Here is a 22,385-nt window from a genome sequence, read left to right on the forward strand (position 1 = left end):
AGAGTGAGGGGTATTGGATTTTTGTCTCCCCCGCCAGGGATGCCCTTTATCTCCACTATTATTTGCTCTTATTATGGAACCCCTGGCGAAGGCCATCAGAGGGGCGTCAGATATTCAAGGAATACATTTGCACAATACAGTGCAGAAGGTGGCAATATTTGCAGACGATCTCACTGTGTTGGTCTTGGAACCTTTACAGTCTCTCCCGAAGTTGTTTTCTCCCCTGGAGGAATTCTCAAATATTAGATTTTATAACCTCAACTTCACTAAACTAAAGCCTTTACTCTAAACTTGCCATAATTAGAGCTTTCGCAATTGAAACATTGATTCCCTTTTGAATGGTCTACAACTAAATTAAAACACTTAGGGATAATTCTATCCCATGATATCCCGACTATTATATCAGCCAATTTTGACCCCTTACTTCGTAAATTTAAAGAATATGTGTTGCGCTGTGACTCACCAAACATATCCTGGTGGGGTAGGTTTGCCATGTAGTGAATGTAGTCCAGCGCTAGATTAGCACGGGTAGAGTATTTAGTTAAATTCTATAATTCGAATATATTGTATTTTGTGATTGGATAAATGTTTAATGTATGTACTGCAATGTTGTTATTATATATTTATTGTAGGTAATCCTAAGTATTTATCAACATTCAGTTAATAAAAAGATATAAACAGGTATATACAACTGATATATATAAACTTGTTGTCTAATGTGAACTTCTTATCTATATATATAAAAACTAATAAAACATTTGTATAATTAGACAGAAATTTAATAACTTGTTAAAAGCATACATAAAATAAAAAGGGACGTCTCCCTTATAACATCGATTTCATCAGAGAAAACAATTGAATAACTGTAGTATATATTTCAGCTATTTGATAATCAGGTACCTGTTATATAGTGTAACAAATGATAATGTCCAGAAATTGGATTAAAAAAACTTAAAGATCCAAACGAGATGACCTCCCCGCTATTGTGGCGGGTGTGTGTTACCGGTCCGTTAGTGAGAGACTGGTATTTAAAAATATGTCATGTGACTTTTCCTACGTCACGTCACACTTGTGATCGTAGCTGTTTCAATATAGTTGTAATGTGACCAGTGATCCTTGATATTCTGTCAAGTGCTTATTATGTTGCAATTTTTTTAAACTTTAATCTGTATGTGTATCAGAAGGTGTATTCCCCTATTCCGTGTGTAATTAGGGAGTCTTGGGGGAGATTGCAACTTACGCTGGTCTCTTGGCACACCTGATTTCTCTTTTAGTGTGGTCTTTGCGGTCACATTCAGTGACTTGGATGTTAAACTTTGCGGTCACGTGCAGTGACTATAATGCAATCCTCGCAGTGTGGACTTGGCGGTCACTTGTAGTGGTGGTAATTGAACTTGTGACCTTTAGGGTAAGAGATGGAGATCTTAACCATTAGGCTATGTGTATCTCACTTTCTGTGTTAGCTTAGTGGACTTGGCGGTCACTTGTAGTGACTGTAATGAGGTCTTTGCGGTCACGGAGGTGACTAGTGGTGGGGTCTTTGCGGTCACAAGTGGTGACTAGGAGTAGAATCTTTAGCGGACATCAGTGATGTTATACAGCAAGGTCTTTGCAGTCACAGATTGTGACTTGCATGTATTAACTTGCGGTTGTATCTTTGCGGTCACAGATTGTGACTTAAAAGTGGTCTTTGCGGTCACTAACAGTGGTGACTTAGAGGAAATCTTTGCGGTCACTAGTAGTGACTAACAGAATGATCTGTATCGTTGGAGATCAAAGTAAAACTTGGCAATCTCTCTGTGCAACTTAGTAGAGCTGATTAGAAACAAATGCAGGTTGTAACAACGTCCAGCTGCAATGTTGCAGGAGGTAATCAGCAAAGGAAGTCTTGTAGTAGTTTTCTTTCCTTTCTTGGCAATTATAACAGCAATCAAAATAAAAACATAAAGTGCAGAGTGACAACAGTGTCAAGGTCAACGCGTTTCGCCCTTAGGCTTTATCAAGACATGTTTGTCTGTGTCACCTGAGTCTATATATAGGGCTTAACTGGTTTGGATTGGCTATTCTATGTAATTTAATTAAAGGTGGAAACTATAGATATATGGAAATTCAATATAAAGGTGGAATTATATAGTTGTGTGTGTCTACAAGAAGCTTATTGTTCTTCATTTGTTTTTGTTCTTTGTGTTGTAATAAATGAAAGAGAATGAATAGATCCTAGAAAGGTTCTTGTAAGAATGCAATAAACATTATTTAGAGAGTTCTAAATATATCTATATAATGTATGTATTTGTATTGATTTTGATGTGCTTATAGTTGCTTGAATATTGAGCATATGTTAATTTTTAAATATATAAAACAAATAGAAATTATAAGTAAAGATTTTTTTAAAATAAAAAAGTTATGACTTAATGAGTAATTTTTTAAAATAAAAATAAAAAAATAATAATAAAAAAATTTTAAAACTGTTTTCAGTATACCCTTTTGTGATTGAACTCATGACCTTTTGCTAATTGAGCCGAGGGTATTATCCACTAAACCACATCTACCTCAACATTGTATATAGTGAAATACATGTATTAGTGAAAGTATATGTATATACACACACATATATGTTTATATACATTTATATTTACAAAATGGTTTTGTTTGTATAAATGAAGACCATAGAGAAAGAAGTGATGATATTCATAAGAGACTAAAATCTATATAGATAGTTTTTAGTGGTAGTAAAGGATGTTTAGTAGCATTTACCTGAACCAACAAAGGAATGTGGTGGGAATTGAACTCATGACCTTTAGGGTTAGAGAGAGAGAGATCTTAACCATTAGGCTATGTGCATCTCACTTTCTGTGTTAGCATAGAATGGAGGTATTTATATATATTAGTATGATGTAAAATTATTATAAGAAAGGGGAAATATCTAGCTCTGAATTTAAGCCAGTTGGAAATAGTGTGTCCATATTGTAGATCATTTTTGCTTCTAACTTCAATAATTGATTTTCTAAATTACCCCCTCTCCAATTAAGTTTTATCTTGGCTAGACCCCAGAGTTTAAAATGTTTGAGATTGTTATTGTGAATGTCCCTAAAATGAGAATAGAGATGTGTGTCAAGAGTGCCTCTATCAATGCATGACAGATGTTCCCTAATTCTATCGCGGAGGGTTCTTGTCGTTTCACCTATATAGTACTTTTTACATGAACATTCAATTATGTATATAATTCCTTTGTCTTGACATCTGATTGTTTCATCAATTCTGTATTTAAAGTTATTCACTTCTATTTCTTTTAGTTTGCTGCTGTATTTACAGGATCGGCATCCAAAGCATGGAAAGAAGCCTTTTATTTTATTTCCTTCTAAGCTTATATCTTGATTTCTTGTTTTTAGTGGTTTCAATTCGCTTGGCGCTAGTTTATTTTTAAAATTTTTTGCTCTTCTGTATATGATTTTTGGAAATTGTGTTACTTTATCCCCTATTATGGGATCCGTCTGTACTATGTGCCAGTGTTTTTTAAGTATTTTGTTTATTAATTTGTTATTGCAGTTGTAATCTGTAATAAATGACACATTTACCTCATTCTTTGTATCACCATGGCCTCTACTTTGTTTATTTCTATAAGATAGTAGATCTTTGCGGTCTATTTTATCTACCTCTTCCCTTGCTTGGTGTATTATTTTATCCTCATACCCTCTTTCTTTAAATTTATTTTCTAAGATTGTTATTTGTCTTTCATAGTCTAATTGTTTTGAACAATTCCTTTTAATACGCAGATATTGACCTTTGGGTATGTTATTTTTCCACCTTTCTAGGTGGCAGCTTTTGTAGTGTATGAAATTATTAGCGTCTACTTCTTTGAAATGGGTAGACGTATTTAATTGGTTATCAATAATTTCTATATCTAGATCTAGGAAGACAATTTTTTGTTTACTGAAAGTATATGTAAAGTTAATATTCATATCATTATTGTTCATGTCATTGATTAACATTTCTAATTCTGACAGTTCCCCTTTCCATATAAAAATAACATCGTCTATGTACCTCTTGTAGAGTACAAGATTTGCACCCAGCTCATGCCTAGGGAAGAAAGATTCTTCCCAATATCCCATAAAGAGATTGGCATAGCTGGGTGCAAATCTTGTACCCATAGCTGTCCCAGTCCTTTGTCTATAGAACTTGCCCTCAAAAGAGAAATAATTTTGTTCAAGTATAAATCTGATACCATTTAATATGAACTCTTGTTGTTCTTTCTTTAGAGTGGTATCTTTATCAAGATATTTTCTAACAGATTCTATGCCCAATTCATGATTAATTATCGTATATAAGGAGGTCACATCACATGTTACAAGAGTGTAGTTGTGTTCCCATTTAATATTATTTAAAATTTGAAGTATTTCTGTAGTATCTTTGAGGTATGAAGGTAATTCTTTAACATATGTTTGGAGATATCCGTCTATATATTTTGATAAGTTAGAGGTTAGGGAGTCAATACCTGATATTATTGGTCTACCTGGGGGATTGGTGGAATTTTTATGTACCTTAGGTAGGTAATAGAACACAGGGATTTTAGTTATTTTTGGTAGCAGGAAGCCATATTCTTTATCATTTAGTATATCTTTATCTTTAGCTTCATCGATTAATTTCATGAATTTAAGTGAGTACTTCTTTGTAGGATCAAGTTTTAGTATTTCATATGTGTTGGTATCACCCAATAGTCGATGTGCTTCTTCTGTGTATTGGGATCTGTTCATTATTACAACTCCTCCCCCCTTGTCTGCAGGTTTTATGATTATGTTAGGGTCTGACTGTAAATTTTTTAAAGTTTTTCTTTCTGTGAAAGTTAAATTGTTAGATCTATTTTTTGTATTTGCTTTTTTAATGTCTCTTTGTACCAATCTCTCAAACATTTCTAAGTTTCTCCCTTTCTCATTCACCGGATAAAAGGTTGACTTAGGTTTTAAGTTAGAGTGTTTAAATGTGGTTGATGTTGGGGTTGAATTGATAGATTGTGTTTGCCAATTTCTTTCTATTGGATTCTTGAGGAAATACCTCTTAAGTGTAAGTTTTCTAACAAATTGACTCACATTGATGTGAGTATTAAATTTGTTCATTGTAGCTGAGGGGGCAAAGCTTAAACCTAAGTTGAGGACTCTTTTTTCTTCCTCTGTTAAAACTTTATTACTTATATTAAAGATTCCATTAGTAGGTGTTATTTGACTCTCTTTGTGTCCCTTTCTCTTTCGCCCTCCTCTAGACCCTCTCTGTTTCTTTTTCTTTCCCTTTGTGGTGGGCCTATATTGTACTCTGTATCTTTTGAAGTCCCTGGTGTCGGATGGCGTAACTCTAAAAAATCACTCTCATTTGTCTGGTTCTCATTTTTATATGTATCTGTATTTAATGGTTCAAATCGATTTGATGTTCTAATTCTCCATTCGTTATTTTGTTGATCATATGAGTTATAGTGTCTAGGTCTTTCCCACTCATCATCTCTTCTATCATAATATTGTCTTTGTCTGTCTGAATGTGATCTTTCGTTATATCTTCTATCCCATTGTTCCCAAGAGTTGTATCTGTTATAGTTTCTATATTCAGATCTATCTTGGGTTTGTTTGTAATATTGGTCATTTTGTGATATACTTCTATTTTGTCCAAATTGTCTGTCTCTGGTATGGTTGTATTGTGATCTTATTTGATTGGGTCTGTTATATGTTCTCAAATTATAGTGTATATTAGATGAATATTGATCATCATATCTATTTCTGGACCGATGATTAGGTCTATAATTTGTCCTTTCTCTAAGTTTTGTATTTTCTTTTGGTTTTATATTCTCTCTTGTGTTTTGTATTTCAGTGTTAGGGTTCTCATCTATGTGTATTGGCTCTGTGTCTGAATAATCATCCTTATCCCTGTTTAGTTTTCTCCATTTTACCTCTTGTAATTCATTGTTTAGACTAATTAGTTTAGCCATGATTTCCCTTTGTCTATTTTTATATTCTTGGTGTTCTTTTTTATCAATCAATTTATTTTTTAACAGTGCAATATTTTTCTCAATTAATTCTAGTGATTCCTCACGTGATTTTTTTAAAATATTTAAAAAAGTGAGTGATGCTGTTTCAAGTGCCCCCTCCCATTCTTTTCTTAAACTATCCCTTAGTTCAAAAGTGCAATTCTTTTTTAGTCTCAAACCTCTCGGTATTATTTTCATATTTATATATTTTTCTAGGAAACTAAGTTCAGTCTTTTGTTTTAGTTCGCTAGTTAAATTTTTTTCTAGTTCACCCATGATTGTGTTTAGGTCATAATATTCAGTGTGTGTGTTATGACTTTCTTTTTCAGTTATTTCTTTAAGTGTTTTATCCCTCCACATAAAAATATCATCTTCCATTCTGAAGCTGCCTCAAACTTTAGTGTAATGGAACACTTGAGAGGATAGGAGATTAAACTGGTAGTGAGAAAGATGAGGCGCTGGAGAATTGACCCTGCTAGACTAATGTATTCCCCTCTAAGAAAACAGTGGTTGATATGTAGTGAATGTAGTCCAGCGCTAGATTAGCACGGGTAGAGTATTTAGTTAAATTCTATAATTCGAATATATTGTATTTTGTGATTGGATAAATGTTTAATGTATGTACTGCAATGTTGTTATTATATATTTATTGTAGGTAATCCTAAGTATTTATCAACATTCAGTTAATAAAAAGATATAAACAGGTATATACAACTGATATATATAAACTTGTTGTCTAATGTGAACTTCTTATCTATATATATAAAAACTAATAAAACATTTGTATAATTAGACAGAAATTTAATAACTTGTTAAAAGCATACATAAAATAAAAAGGGACGTCTCCCTTATAACATCGATTTCATCAGAGAAAACAATTGAATAACTGTAGTATATATTTCAGCTATTTGATAATCAGGTACCTGTTATATAGTGTAACAAATGATAATGTCCAGAAATTGGATTAAAAAAACTTAAAGATCCAAACGAGATGACCTCCCCGCTATTGTGGCGGGTGTGTGTTACCGGTCCGTTAGTGAGAGACTGGTATTTAAAAATATGTCATGTGACTTTTCCTACGTCACGTCACACTTGTGATCGTAGCTGTTTCAATATAGTTGTAATGTGACCAGTGATCCTTGATATTCTGTCAAGTGCTTATTATGTTGCAATTTTTTTAAACTTTAATCTGTATGTGTATCAGAAGGTGTATTCCCCTATTCCGTGTGTAATTAGGGAGTCTTGGGGGAGATTGCAACTTACGCTGGTCTCTTGGCACACCTGATTTCTCTTTTAGTGTGGTCTTTGCGGTCACATTCAGTGACTTGGATGTTAAACTTTGCGGTCACGTGCAGTGACTATAATGCAATCCTCGCAGTGTGGACTTGGCGGTCACTTGTAGTGGTGGGAATTTGAATTTCGCAATTGAAACATTGATTCCCTTTTGAATGGTCTACAACTAAATTAAAACACTTAGGGATAATTCTATCCCATGATATCCCGACTATTATATCAGCCAATTTTGACCCCTTACTTCGTAAATTTAAAGAATATGTGTTGCGCTGTGACTCACCAAACATATCCTGGTGGGGTAGGTTTGCCCCCATTAAAATTAATTTGCTCCCAAAGTTGATTTATTTTGTTTAGGAGTTTACCGCTTCCCTAAACATATCATGGCACAGTTTCAAAATATATGTAAAGAATTCATAAGGTGACACAAACACCCTAGGTTAGCAATGAGGATCTTTTCAACTCCGATACAAGCTGGCGGCATGGCAGCACCCAACTTAGCAGCCTATCATGAGGCATCACGTTTAGTGCCTATTTCGGCCTGGAGCAAAGTCACACCAGTAAATGGTCAGAAATTGAACAAGCTTTGCTCCCCCAGGGAATTTGTCTCATAGATCTTATATGGATCCCAAAACATATCAGAAATCCGGAAATATCCCGAAACTATATAATATCTTCTCATCTCAAATTTTGGGATAAAATTCGCCATAGGACTAGGATAGCACCTCATCCATCACCAATCCATCCGATTTGAGGGCTACTTCACGCCCTCTTGGATTCTTACCCCGCAGAATGGTCTGTATTTGGAATTAAGGTTATAAAGAACCTATTCTCTAATGAAAAAATACTTTCTGTAAACCAATTCCAAACTCAATTCTCACTGTCACCTTTATTGAAATTTGAAAAAAAATTTAGACAAAAAAATGTCCTAAGAGACTGGGGTTTTCTGTCTATTCCTTTAAGACAACCAACTAATTGGGAAAAAAAGATGGGCATCCGGTGTACTTAGCCTATGCTAATATCATCCAATCCCCTCTTTTTTACAAAACTTCTTATATCCGTAACTGGGAACAAGTTTTACACTTTGAGGCAACAGAAGAGTTATGGAGGGCTGCAATCATCTTAACCAAACACGCAATACATTGCACCACACATTATGAGCTCTTTTTTAAGATATTGACACAGTGGCATTACACGCCTCTGCGCATGTTCCAAATATCTAATTCTAACTCTTCCGTTATGCTGGAGAGGATGTGGTAGAGTTGGTACCCCTTTACATATGTGGTGGGAATGCCCTAAAATCCAACATATTTGGTCAAGAGCCTTCTATTGCTGTACTGATTTGGGAGTGTAAAATATAGGCCATCCTCAAGCAGCACTTTTTCATCTGATTCCTAACAAACTGCCTAAACATATTTTATATTTGAGTGTGTACGTTTTCATGGCAGTCAAATTAGCAATAGCCAGGGCTTGGCGCCAACCTAAGGGCCCAAGGTGGGGGTAAGGTCCTGTCAATAACGGCCTATCTAGAATCAATGGAGAGTGCGGTATTTGCCGCTAACAATAATATCTCAACCCATTCTTTGTGCTGGGAAGCCTGGCGACAGTGTCCAGGTGGAGGGCTGGGGGTCGGCTAGTGGGTCTTCTGCAGAAATTAGCTCCCCTAAAATATAAAATACAATAAATAAAATGGGAAATAGAATGTATTCTTAGTATTAATGTTAATAATAATTTTTTACATCTCTATCCCCCTCCCCCCTTTTTTTCTCTCTCCTCCTCCCCCAATTCCTTTATGCCCTCTCTTTCCCACATTTAATTTTTTTGCTCCATATAATCCACTTTATAGTACACAAAAACATACAGACCCTTATAGTTCCAGCTTATTCTTTAGGATTTATCCCAATGACTACATAACTTATTGAGTAAATGAAATTTCTCAGATATGACCAAAACACATGTATTATGTAAAAGAATGGAGTAAGTAATCTTTATTTTCAGATTTATAAAACTTCTGTAAAATTACTGGATTAAAAGACTGCACAGGAAGATGGAAAAATTACAAAAACATAATATCTTTGTTACAAATATACTACAAGGTACTTTACTACAATTGGACATTATATGAACTGTCAACCTGTACCTTTTTATCTTATGGATGATATTTATTGTCTTTTTTTTATTTTATTTTCCTCTTCTGATTGTCAAATATTCTTGATATTGGGGCCTATTTATCAAATGTCTGTCGGACATGATCCAATCAGTGGATCATGCCTGACAGACATCACTGAATGAAGAGGGTGGCAATCAACCCGATCATATTCGATCGAGTTGATTTCTGGCGATCGCTGTCCGCCTCCTCAGAGCAGGCGGACAGGCTATGGAGCAGCGGCCTTTTAGATTTCTATGTATATATGTGATAATGTAATGTAAAATACATGTCTATACCTATATATTTATAGGACTAGATATACAGGTATATGTATGTATATATTTATATATATATATATATATGTATTTACAATACAAATTCCATTATTCTGTAAGGGAAGAACATTTGAAATATGTGCAGTACATATACAGTAAAACACATACATAGATAAAGGACCAGTCACAGTATATTTGCATACTCATCTCAACAAATGCAAGATATCAAGACAATGCAATATATATATATATATATATATATATATATATATATATAGATATATTTTATAATGGGTTAAGGGGTTAAATACTTATGTACACACATATATGCATATATACACTTATCTAGACATATGTATGTATTCATATATATGTAAAAGTCCTTTGCAGACCTTTTTCTTTCAAACACATTATACCATCTATATTTGAGTCAATATATTTTTTAATAATTAGTTTCAATAAATTTTTTTTAGACAGTGTTTATATGAGTGTGACTGTACTTTTACATTTATTTAGGTTGTGTTAAATGCAATTTTTTTCTTCCTCTATATTTTAAACAAACTCTCGTCGTGCTAACCCGACAATGGTAAATCGCTATTGTGCTCGAGCAAACGTGTGTTCTTTCAACTCATTATATGCATGCTATTTCCGTCGAGTGCAAAAAGCTGAGAAAAACCTGATAGCGGTTACACCCTACAGTTAACGGGCCACTATGTTACACCCTACAGTTAACTAGGCCTATGTGTTGCAGTCTTCCCTGAGAGCAAAGGAGTTAAGGTTTTCATTTTCTTAAATACTGCAAATTTCTTCCTTGCAAACTAGAGTAAAATGTTTTGTTCCTTACTGTGAACTGAATTCCCCTTTTAGAATTATATAAAATGTCATCTAAAAGTCAACATCAACAGCTTCACTAAATGGCTTAATAAACAGCAAACGTTATTAATCAGGCTGAACTGCAATTATCTTTGGAATTATATGACTGCATAACAATTTTTTTAAGATCCAAATGCTAGATAATTAAACATTCCTTCCATTAAAAAACAACTTTATAATAATGAGACGACTATTAACAGTTATAATTTCCATGTCTCATTAATTGTTAAAAATGCATCTTTAAGCCTTACCTAAAAGAAGACTCATGATTGTTTATAAAATTGCATGATAAATACACTACATTTATAGGCCTAGATTTGGAGTTCGGCGGTAGCCGTCAAAACCAGCGTTAGAGGCTCCTAACGCTGGTTTTGGCCGCCCGCTGGTATTTGGAGTCAGTGATTAAAGGGTCTAACGCTCACTTTTCAGCCGCGACTTTTCCATACCGCAGATCCCCCTACGCCATTTGCGTAGCCTATCTTTTCAATGGGATCTTTCTAACGCCGGTATTTAGAGTCGTTTCTGAAGTGAGCGTTAGACATCTAACGACAAAATTCCAGCCGCCTGAAAATAGCAGGAGTTAAGAGCTTTCTGGCTAACGCCGGTTTATAAAGCTCTTAACTACTGTACCCTAAAGTACACTAACACCCATAAACTACCTATGTACCCATAAACCGAGCTCCCCCCACACCGCCGCCACTCGATTAAAATTTTTAACCCCTAATCTGCCGACCGCCACCTACGTTATATTTATGTACCCCTAATCTGCTGCCCCTAACCCCGCCGACCCCTGTATTACATTTATTAACCCCTAACTTGCCCCCCACAACGTCGCCGCCAGCTACTTAAAATAATTAACCCCTAATCTTCCGACCGCAAATCGCCGCCACCTACGTTATCCCTATGTACCCCTAATCTGCTGCCCCTAACATCGCCGACCCCTATATTATATTTATTAACCCCTAATCTGCCCCCCTCAACGTCGCCGACACCTGCCTACACTTATTAACCCCTAATCTGCCGAGCGGACCTGAGCGCTACTATAATAAAGTTATTAACCCCTAACCCGCCTCACTAACCCTATCATAAATAGTATTAACCCCTAATCTGCCCTCCCTAACATCGCCGACACCTACCTTCAATTATTAACCCCCAATCTGCCGACCGGAGCTCACCGCTATTCTAATAAATGTATTAACCCCTAAAGCTAAGTCTAACCCTAACACTAACACCCCCCTAAGTTAAATATAATTTTTATCTAACGAAATAAATTAACTCTTATTAAATAAATGATTCCTATTTAAAGCTAAATACTTACCTGTAAAATACATCCTAATATAGCTACAATATAAATTATAATTATATTATAGCTATTTTAGGATTAATATTTATTTTACAGGCAACTTTGTAATTATTTTAACCAGGTACAATAGCTATTAAATAGTTAAGAACTATTTAATAGTTACCTAGTTAAAATAATAACAAAATTACCTGTAAAATAAGTCCTAACCTAAGTTATAATTAAACCTAACACTACCCTATCAATAAAATAATTAAATAAACTACCTACAATTACCTACAATTAACCTAACACTACACTATCAATAAATTAATTAAACACAATTCCTACAAATAAATACAATTAAATAAACTAGCTAAAGTACAAAAAATAAAAAAGATCTAAGTTACAGAAAATAAAAAAATATTTACAAACATAATAAAAATATTACAACAATTTTAAACTAATTACACCTACTCTAAGCCCCCTAATAAAATAACAAAGCCCCCCAAAATAAAAAATTCCCTACCCTATTCTAAATTAAAAAAGTTACAAGCTCTTTTACCTTACCAGCCCTGAACAGGGCCCTTTGCGGGGCATGCCCCAAGAATTTCAGCTCTTTTGCCTGTAAAAAAAACACATACAATACCCCCCCCCAACATTACAACCCACCACCCACATACCCCTAATCTAACCCAAACCCCCCTTAAATAAACCTAACACTAAGCCCCTGAAGATCTTCCTACCTTGTCTTCACCATACCAGGTTCACCGATCCGTCCTGAAGAGCTCCTCCGATGTCCTGATCCAAGCCCAAGCGGGGGCTGAAGAGGTCCATGATCCGGTCAAAGTCTTCATCCAAGCGGGGCAGAAGAGGATCTTCCATCCGATTGAAGTCATCATCCAGGCGGCATCTTCGATCTTCTTCCATCCGGAGCGAAGCGGCAGGATCCTGAAGACATCCAGCGCGGAACATCCATCCGGACCGACGACTGAACGACGAATGACTGTTCCTTTAAGGGACGTCATCCAAGATGGCGTCCCTCGAATTCCGATTGGCTGATAGGATTCTATCAGCCAATCGGAATTAAGGTAGGAATTTTCTGATTGGCTGATGGAATCAGCCAATCAGAATCAAGTTCAATCCGATTGGCTGATCCAATCAGCCAATCAGATTGAGCTCGCATTCTATTGGCTGTTCCGATCAGCCAATAGAATGCGAGCTCAATCTGATTGGCTGATTGGATCAGCCAATCGGATTGAACTAGATTCTGATTGGCTGATTCCATCAGCCAATCAGAAAATTCCTACCTTAATTCCGATTGGCTGATAGAATCCTATCAGCCAATCGGAATTCGAGGGACGCCATCTTGGATGACGTCCCTTAAAGGAACAGTCATTCGTCGTCGGTCCGGATGGATGTTCCGCGCTGGATGTCTTCAGGATCCTGCCGCTTCGCTCCGGATGGAAGAAGATCGAAGATGCCGCCTGGATGATGACTTCAATCGGATGGAAGATCCTCTTCTGCCCCGCTTGGATGAAGACTTTGACCGGATCATGGACCTCTTCAGCCCCCGCTTGGGCTTGGATCAGGACATCGGAGGAGCTCTTCAGGACGGATCGGTGAACCTGGTATGGTGAAGACAAGGTAGGAAGATCTTCAGGGGCTTAGTGTTAGGTTTATTTAAGGGGGGTTTGGGTTAGATTAGGGGTATGTGGGTGGTGGGTTGTAATGTTAGGGGGGGGTATTGTATGTGTTTTTTTTACAGGCAAAAGAGCTGAAATTCTTGGGGCATGCCCCGCAAAGGGCCCTGTTCAGGGCTGGTAAGGTAAAAGAGCTTGTAACTTTTTTAATTTAGAATAGGGTAGGGAATTTTTTATTTTGGGGGGCTTTGTTATTTTATTAGGGGGCTTAGAGTAGGTGTAATTAGTTTAAAATTGTTGTAATATTTTTATTATGTTTGTAAATATTTTTTTATTTTCTGTAACTTAGATCTTTTTTATTTTTTTGTACTTTAGCTAGTTTATTTAATTGTATTTATTTGTAGGAATTGTGTTTAATTAATTTATTGATAGTGTAGTGTTAGGTTAATTGTAGGTAATTGTAGGTAGTTTATTTAATTATTTTATTGATAGGGTAGTGTTAGGTTTAATTATAACTTAGGTTAGGACTTATTTTACAGGTAATTTTGTTATTATTTTAACTAGGTAACTATTAAATAGTTCTTAACTATTTAATAGCTATTGTACCTGGTTAAAATAATTACAAAGTTGCCTGTAAAATAAATATTAATCCTAAAATAGCTATAATATAATTATAATTTATATTGTAGCTATATTAGGATGTATTTTACAGGTAAGTATTTAGCTTTAAATAGGAATCATTTATTTAATAAGAGTTAATTTATTTCGTTAGATAAAAATTATATTTAATTTAGGGGGGTGTTAGTGTTAGGGTTAGACTTAGCTTTAGGGGTTAATACATTTATTAGAATAGCGGTGAGCTCCGGTCGGCAGATTAGGGGTTAATAATTGAAGTTAGGTGTCGGCGATGTTAGGGAGGGCAGATTAGGGGTTAATACTATTTATGATAGGGTTAGTGAGGCGGATTAGGGGTTAATAACTTTATTATAGTAGCGCTCAGGTCCGCTCGGCAGATTAGGGGTTAATAAGTGTAGGCAGGTGTCGGCGACGTTGAGGGGCGCAGATTAGGGGTTAATAAATATAATATAGGGGTCGGCGATGTTAGGGCAGCAGATTAGGGGTACATAGGGATAACGTAGGTTGCGGCGGTTTACGGAGCGGCAGATTAGGGGTTTAAAAAAATATGCAGGGGTCAGCGATAGCGGGGGCGGCAGATTAGGGGTTAATAAGTGTAAGGCTAGGGGTGTTTAGACTCGGGGTACATGTTAGAGTGTTAGGTGCAGACGTAGGAAGTGTTTCCCCATAGGAAACAATGGGGCTGCGTTAGGAGCTGAACGCTGCTTTTTTGCAGGTGTTAGGTTTTTTTCAGCTCAAACAGCCCCATTGTTTCCTATGGGGGAATCGTGCACGAGCACGTTTTTGAGGCCGGCCGCGTCCGTAAGCAACTCTGGTATCGAGAGTTGCATTTGCGGTAAAAATGCTCTACGCTCCTTTTTTGGAGCCTAACGCAGCATTTGTTTGAACTCTCGATACCAGAGTTAAATTTATGGTGCGGCCAGAAAAAAGCCCGCGGAGCGTTAGCAGCCCATTTACCGCCGAACTCCAAATCTAGGCCATAGTGTGGTAAAATCAAGGTAATTGTCAATGTGAAATCAAAGAGAATAACTCACTTGGCTAATAAATACTTTGACAGGTAAAATTATTAAACAGAGAATGTCCCATTTTTAAACTATTTTCATATTAAGATTGGAGAAAAAAGTATTGAAATTAATAATACTCAGATCTCCACTTAAAAAAAAAATTTATTTATGATGCAAATGTAACATTCAACTACTTTTAGCCTGTTCTCCGGCATTTTCTGTATGTGCCTACAAACTTGCCTACAAAAGAGCTATGTGCTACATCTGTGGTAATGAATGCCATAGAATATATATATATATATATATATATATATATACACACATTTTTATTTACATTTGTAAAACAGCTACACTCCAGATGCAAATCATTGTATTAATATGCTTGTGATTGGTTGGGTCAGTATAGAGTTACCATAGTCACATATTAAAGGTGGACAATTATGAAAAATATATGTGTCAGAAAAAATAAAATGTCAGGGGTTGTTTTAAGAAACAGTTTAAAATACTGTACCATTGGAAAACCCAGATATATGTATTTATCATGTGTCCTCATTTAAAGCAGCCATATGACCTTAGGTCAGTACATTCTTGTACATTTGTTAAGGTCAGTACATTCTAAAAACTTTCGGCTAGATTTTTTCTGGCCGCACCTTTAAAATAATTCTGGTATTGAGAGTCCACAGAAAGAGTTGCTTACGGACGCGGCCAGCCTCAAAAACGTGCTTGTGCACGATTCCCCCATAGGAAACAATGGGGCTGTTTGAGCTGGAAAAAAACCTAACACCTGCAAAAAAGCCGCGTTCAGCTCCTAACGCAGCCCCATTGTTTGCTATGGGGAAACACTTCCTATGTCTGCACCTAACACTCTAACATGTACCCCGAGTCTAAACACCCCTAACCTTACACTTATTAACCCCTATTCTGCCGCCCCCGCTATCGCTGACCCCTGCATATTATTTTTAACCCCTAATCTGCCGCTCCGTAAACCGCCGCTACTTACATTATCCTTATGTACCCCTAATCTGCTGCCCCTAACACCGCCGACCCCTATATTATATTTATTAACCCCTAATCTGCCCCCCACAACGTCGCCTCCACCTGCCTAAACTTATTAAACCATAATCTGCCGAGCGGACCGCACCGCTATCATAATAAAGTTATTAACCCCTAATCCGCCTCACTAACCCTATAATAAATAGTATTAACCCCTAATCTGCCCTCCCTAACATCGCCGACACCTAACTTCAAACATTAACCCCTAATCTGCCGACTGGAGCTCACCGCTATTCTAATAAATGTATTAACCCCTAAAGCTAAGTCTAACCCTAACACTAACACCCCCCTAACTTAAATATAATTTAAATCTAACGAAATTAATTAACTCTTATTAAATAAATTATTCCTATTTAAAGCTAAATACTTACCTGTAAAATAAATCCTAATATAGCTACAATATAAATTATAATTATATTATAGCTATTTTAGGATTAATATTTATTTTACAGGTAACTTTTTACCTGGTAACTATTTTAACCAGGTACAATAGCTATTAAATAGTTAAGAACTATTTAATAGCTAAAATAGTTAAAATAATTACAAAATTACCTGTAAAATAAATCCTAACCTAAGTTACAATTAAACCTAACACTATACTATCATTAAATTAATTAAATAAAATACCTACAATTACCTACAATTAAACCTAACACTACACTATCAATACATTAATTAAATACAATACCTACAAATAACTACAATGAAATAAACTAACTAAAGTACAAAAAATAAAAAAGAACTAAGTTACAAAAAATAAAAAAATATTTACAAACATAAGAAAAATCTTACAACAATTTTAAACTAATTACACCTACTCTAAACCCCCTAATAAAATAACAAAGCCCCCCAAAATAAAAAATGCCCTACCCTATTCTAAATTACTAAAGTTCAAAGCTCTTTTACCTTATCAGCCCAAAACTGCTCTTTTGCCTGTAAAAAAACCATACAATACCCCCCCAACATTACAACCCACCACCCACATACCCCTAATCTAACCCAAACCCCCCTTAAATAAACCTAACACTAAGCCCCTGAAGATCATCCTACCTTGTCTTCACCATACCAGGTTCACCGATCGGTCCTGGCTCCAAAATCTTCATCCAACCCAAGCGGGGGCTGGCGATCCATCATCCGGCGGCTGAAGAGGTCCAGAAGAGGCTTCAAAGTCTTCATCCTATCCGGGAAGAAGAGTAGATCCGGACCGGCAACCATCATCTTCCAAGCGGCATCTTCTATCTTCATCCGATGAGGACCAGCTCCAACCTGAAGACCTCTACCGCGGACCCATCTTCATCCGGCGACGTCCAACTGAAGAATGACGGTTCCTTTAACCCCTTAATGACCACAGCACTTTTCCATTTTCTGTCCGTTTGGGACCAAGGCTATTTTTACATTTCTGCTGTGTTTGTGTTTAGCTGTAATTTTCCCCTTACTCATTTAATGTACCCACACATTTTATATATCGTTTTTCTCGCCATTAAATGGACTTTCAAAATATAACATTATTTGCATCATATCTTATAATTTACTATTAAAAAAATTATAAAATATGAGGAAAAAATGGAAAAAAACACACTTTTTCTAATTTTGACCCCCAAAATCTGTTATACATCTACAACCACCAAAAAAAACATATGCTAAATAGTTTCTAAATTTTGTCCTGAGTTTAGAAATACCCAATGTTTACATGTTCTTTGCTTTTTTTTTCAAGTTATAGGGCCATAAATACAAGTAGCACTTTGCTATTTCAAAGCCACTTTTTTTCAGAATTAGCGATAGTTATATTGGGACACTGATATCTTTCAGGAATCCCTGAATATCCATTGACATGAATACATTTTTTTTTAGAAGACATCCCAAAGTATTGATCTAGGCCCATTTTGGTATATTTCATGCCACCATTTCACCGCCAAATGCGATCAAATAAAAAACAATTGTTCACTTTTTCACAATTTTTTTCACAAACTTTAGGTTTCTCACTGAAATTATTTACAAAAAACTTACGCAATTATAGCATACATAGTTGTAAATGCTTCTCTGGGATCTCTGCTAAATGCGACTGCGCACCACACGTGTATTATGCCCAGCAGTGAAGGGGTTAATTAGGGAGCATGTAGGGAGCTTCTAGGGTTAATTTTAGCTTCAGTGTAGTGTAGTAGACAACCCCAAGTATTGATCTAGGCTCATTTTGGTATATTTCATGCCACCATTTCACCGCCAAATGCAATCAAATTAAAAAAAAAGCTAAATTTGTGCAATTATGGCACAAATGGTTGTAAATGGTTCTCTGGGATCCCCTTTGTTCAGAAATGACAGACATATATGACTTTGGCGTTGCTTTTTGGTAATTAGAAGGCCGCTAAGTGCTGCTGCGCATCACATGTGTATTATGGCTAGCAGTGAAGGGGTTAATTAGGTAGTTTGTAGGGAGCTTGCAGGGTTAATTTTAGCTTTAGTGTAGAGATCAGACTCCCACCTGACACATCAGACCCCCTGATCCCTCCCAAACAGCTCCCTTCCCTCCCCCACCCCACAATTGTCCCCGCCATCTTAAGTACTGGCAGAAAGTCTGCCAGTACTAAAATAAAAGTGTTTTTTTTTTTTAAAAAAAAAATACATTTTTAGCATATTTACATATGCTACTTTGTAGGATCCCCCCTTAGCCCCCAACCTCCCTGATCCCCCCCAAAACAGCTCTCTAACCCCCCCTGCCTTATTGGGGGCCATCTTGGGTACTGGCAGCTGTCTGCCAGTACCCAGTTTGCAAGAAAAATGGGTTTTTTTTAATTATTATGTTATTTTTCTGTAGTGTAGCTTCCCCCCCCCCACAGACCAATCCCCCACCCCCTGATTAATGTATTTTATATATATATAAATACTATTTTTTTATTAACTTTTTAACTTTTAATACAACCTTTTTTTCTGTAGTGTAGCGGTTCCCACCCGTTCCCTCCCAGTGCATGCGCCCGCGCCCGTGCACACCTCCGATCACCCCCGCCCACGATCCCGCCCCCCTACACATCATCAAGGCCATCAATGGCCGCCACCCGCCTCCCAAACCGGCTCCCACCCACCAACGAATTTAGCCGGTGATGTCGGGTGCAGAGAGGGCCACAGAGTGGCTCTCTCTGCACCGGATTGCTAAAAAAGGTTATTGCAGGATGCCTCAATATCGAGGCATCACTGCAATAACCGGAAAGCAACTGGAAGCGAGCAGGATCGCTTCCAGCTGCTTTCCAGACCAAGGACGTATGCCACACGTCCTCGGTCATTAAGTGTATTTTTTTTTTGAGGACTTGTGGCGTACGTCCTTGGTCGTTAAGGGGTTAAGGGACGTCATCCAAGATGGCGTCCCTCGATTTCCGATTGGCTGATAGGATTCTATCAGCCAATCGGAATTAAGGTAGGAATATTCTGATTGGCTGATGGAATCAGCCAATCAGAATCAAGATCAATCCGATTGGCTGATCCAATCAGCCAATCAGATTGAGCTCGCATTCTATTGGCTGATCGGAACAGCCAATAGAATGCGAGCTCAAGCTGATTGGCTGATTGGATCAGCCAATCGGATTGAACTTGATTCTGATTGGCTGATTCCATCAGCCAATCAGAATATTCCTACCTTAATTCCGATTGGCTGATAGAATCCTATCAGCCAATCGGAATTCGAGGGACGCCATCTTGGATGATGTCCCTTAAAGGAACCGTCATTCTTAAGTTGGATGTCGCCGGATGAAGATGGGTCCGCGGTGGAGGTCTTCAGGATGGAGCCGGTCCTCATCGGATGAAGATAGAAGATGCCGCTTGGAAGATGATGGTTGCCAGTCCGGATCTGTGAAGATTTTGGAGCCAGGACCGATCTGTGAACCTGGTATGGTGAAGACAAGGTAGGATGATCTTCAGGGGCTTAGTGTTAGGTTTATTTAAGGGGGGTTTGGGTTAGATTAGGGGTATGTGGGTGGTGGGTTGTAATGTTGGGGGGGGGGTATTGTATGTTTTTTTTTACAGGCAAAAGAGCTGAATTCTTTGGGGCATGCCCCGCAAAGGGCCCTGTTCAGGGCTGGTAAGGTAAAAGAGTTTTGAACTTTAGTAATTTAGAATAGGGTAGGGAATTTTTTATTTTGGGGGGCTTTGTTATTTTATTAGGGGGCTTAGAGTAGGTGTAATTAGTTTAAAATTGTTGTAAGATTTTTCTTATGTTTGTAAATATTTTTTTATTTTTTGTAACTTAGTTCTTTTTTATTTTTTGTACTTTAGTTAGTTTATTTCATTGTAGTTATTTGTAGGTATTGTATTTAATTAATGTATTGATAGTGTAGTGTTAGGTTTAATTGTATTTAATTGTAGGTATTTTATTTAATTAATTTAATGATACTATAGTGTTAGGTTTAATTGTAACTTAGGTTAGGATTTATTTTACAGGTAATTTTGTTATTATTTTAACTAGGTAACTATTAAATAGTTATTAACTATTTAATAGCTATTGTACCTGGTTAAAATAATTACAAAGTTGCCTGTAAAATAAATATTAATCCTAAAATAGCTACAATGTAATTATAATTTATATTGTAGCTATATTAGGATTTATTTTACAGGTAAGTATTTAGCTTTAAATAGGAATAATTTATTTAATAAGAGTTAATTTATTTTGTTAGATTTAAATTATATTTAATTTAGGGGGGTGTTAGTGTTAAGGTTAGACTTAGCTTTAGGGGTTAATACATTTATTAGAATAGCGGTGAGCTCCGGTCGCCAGATTAGGTGTTAATGTTTGAAGTTAGGTGTCGGCGATGTTAGGGAGGGCAGATTAGGGGTTAATACAATTTATTATAGGGTTAGTGAGGCGGATTAGGGGTTAATAACTTTATTATAGTAGCGGTGCGGTCCGCTCGGCAGATTAGGGGTTACTAAGTTTAGGCAGGTGGAGGCGACGTTGAGGGGGGCAGATTAGGGGTTAATAAATATAATATAGGGGTCGGCGGTGTTAGGGGCAACAGATTAGGGGTACATAGCTATAATGTAGGTGGCGGCTCTTTGCGGTCGGCAGATTAGGGGTTAATTATTGTAGGAAGCTGGCTGCGACGTTGTGGGGGGCAGGTTAACGGGGTTAATAAATATAATATAGGGGTCGGCGGTGTTAGGGGCAGCAGATTAGGGGTACATAAGGATAACGTAGGTGGCGGTCGGCAGATTAGGGGTTAAAAAAATTTAAGCGAGTGGCGGCGATGTGGGGGGGCCTCGGTTTAGGGGTACATAGGTAGTTTATGGGTGTTAGTGTACTTTAGAGTACAGTAGTTAAGAGCTTTATGAACCAGCGTTAGCCCAGAAAGCTCTTAACTACTGACTTTTTTCTGCGGCTGGAGTTTTGTCCTTAGAATTCTAACGCTCACTTCAGACACGACTCTAAATACCGGAGTTAGAAAAATCCCATTGAAAAGATAGGATACGCAATTGACGTAAGGGGATCTGCGGTCTGGAAAAGTCGCGGCTGAAAATTGAGCGTTAGACCCTTTTTTGACTGACTCCAAATACCGGAGGTAGCCTAAAACCAGCGTTAGGAGCCTCTAACGCTGGTTTTCACGGCTACCGCCAAACTCCAAATCTAGGCCTTTGTTTCTATTCCTTGCCTTTTTATCAGTATTTATTTCTTAAAAGATCACTATATATAAATGACATATAGAGGAGTATTTATCATAGGTCTTGCGGACCTGATCCAACAGTGCGGATCAGGTCTGCAAGACCTCGCTGAATGCGGAGAGCAATACGCTCTCTGTATTCCGCATTGCACCAGCAGCTCAAAAGAGCTGCTGGTGCAACGACGACCCCTGCAGACTCACGGCCAATCGGCCGCCAGCAGGGAGGTGTCAATCAACCCGATTGTACTTGATCGGGTTGAATTGTGGTGATTCCTGTCCGACTGCTCAGGCGCCTGCTCAGGCGGTCCTTAACTAGCACATCGATATGCTTATATTATATAAAAAACATCTTTTTACTTATTAACTTCAATTTTATTTCAGTAACGGTACACTGTTATAATCAGCCTCTCTCTAAATTTTTCACAGGGGCTGCTTTGATTGACACAAGTTTTAGCCAATCATCTGCTCACCATGCGCCCCATGTTAAATAGGACCTGCACGCTCCCGTGCTCTGAACTCCCTTATTGCGATGTAATG

This window comes from Bombina bombina, chromosome 4, assembly GCF_027579735.1.
Source record: "Bombina bombina isolate aBomBom1 chromosome 4, aBomBom1.pri, whole genome shotgun sequence".
In the NCBI taxonomy this organism is placed as follows: domain Eukaryota; kingdom Metazoa; phylum Chordata; class Amphibia; order Anura; family Bombinatoridae; genus Bombina; species Bombina bombina.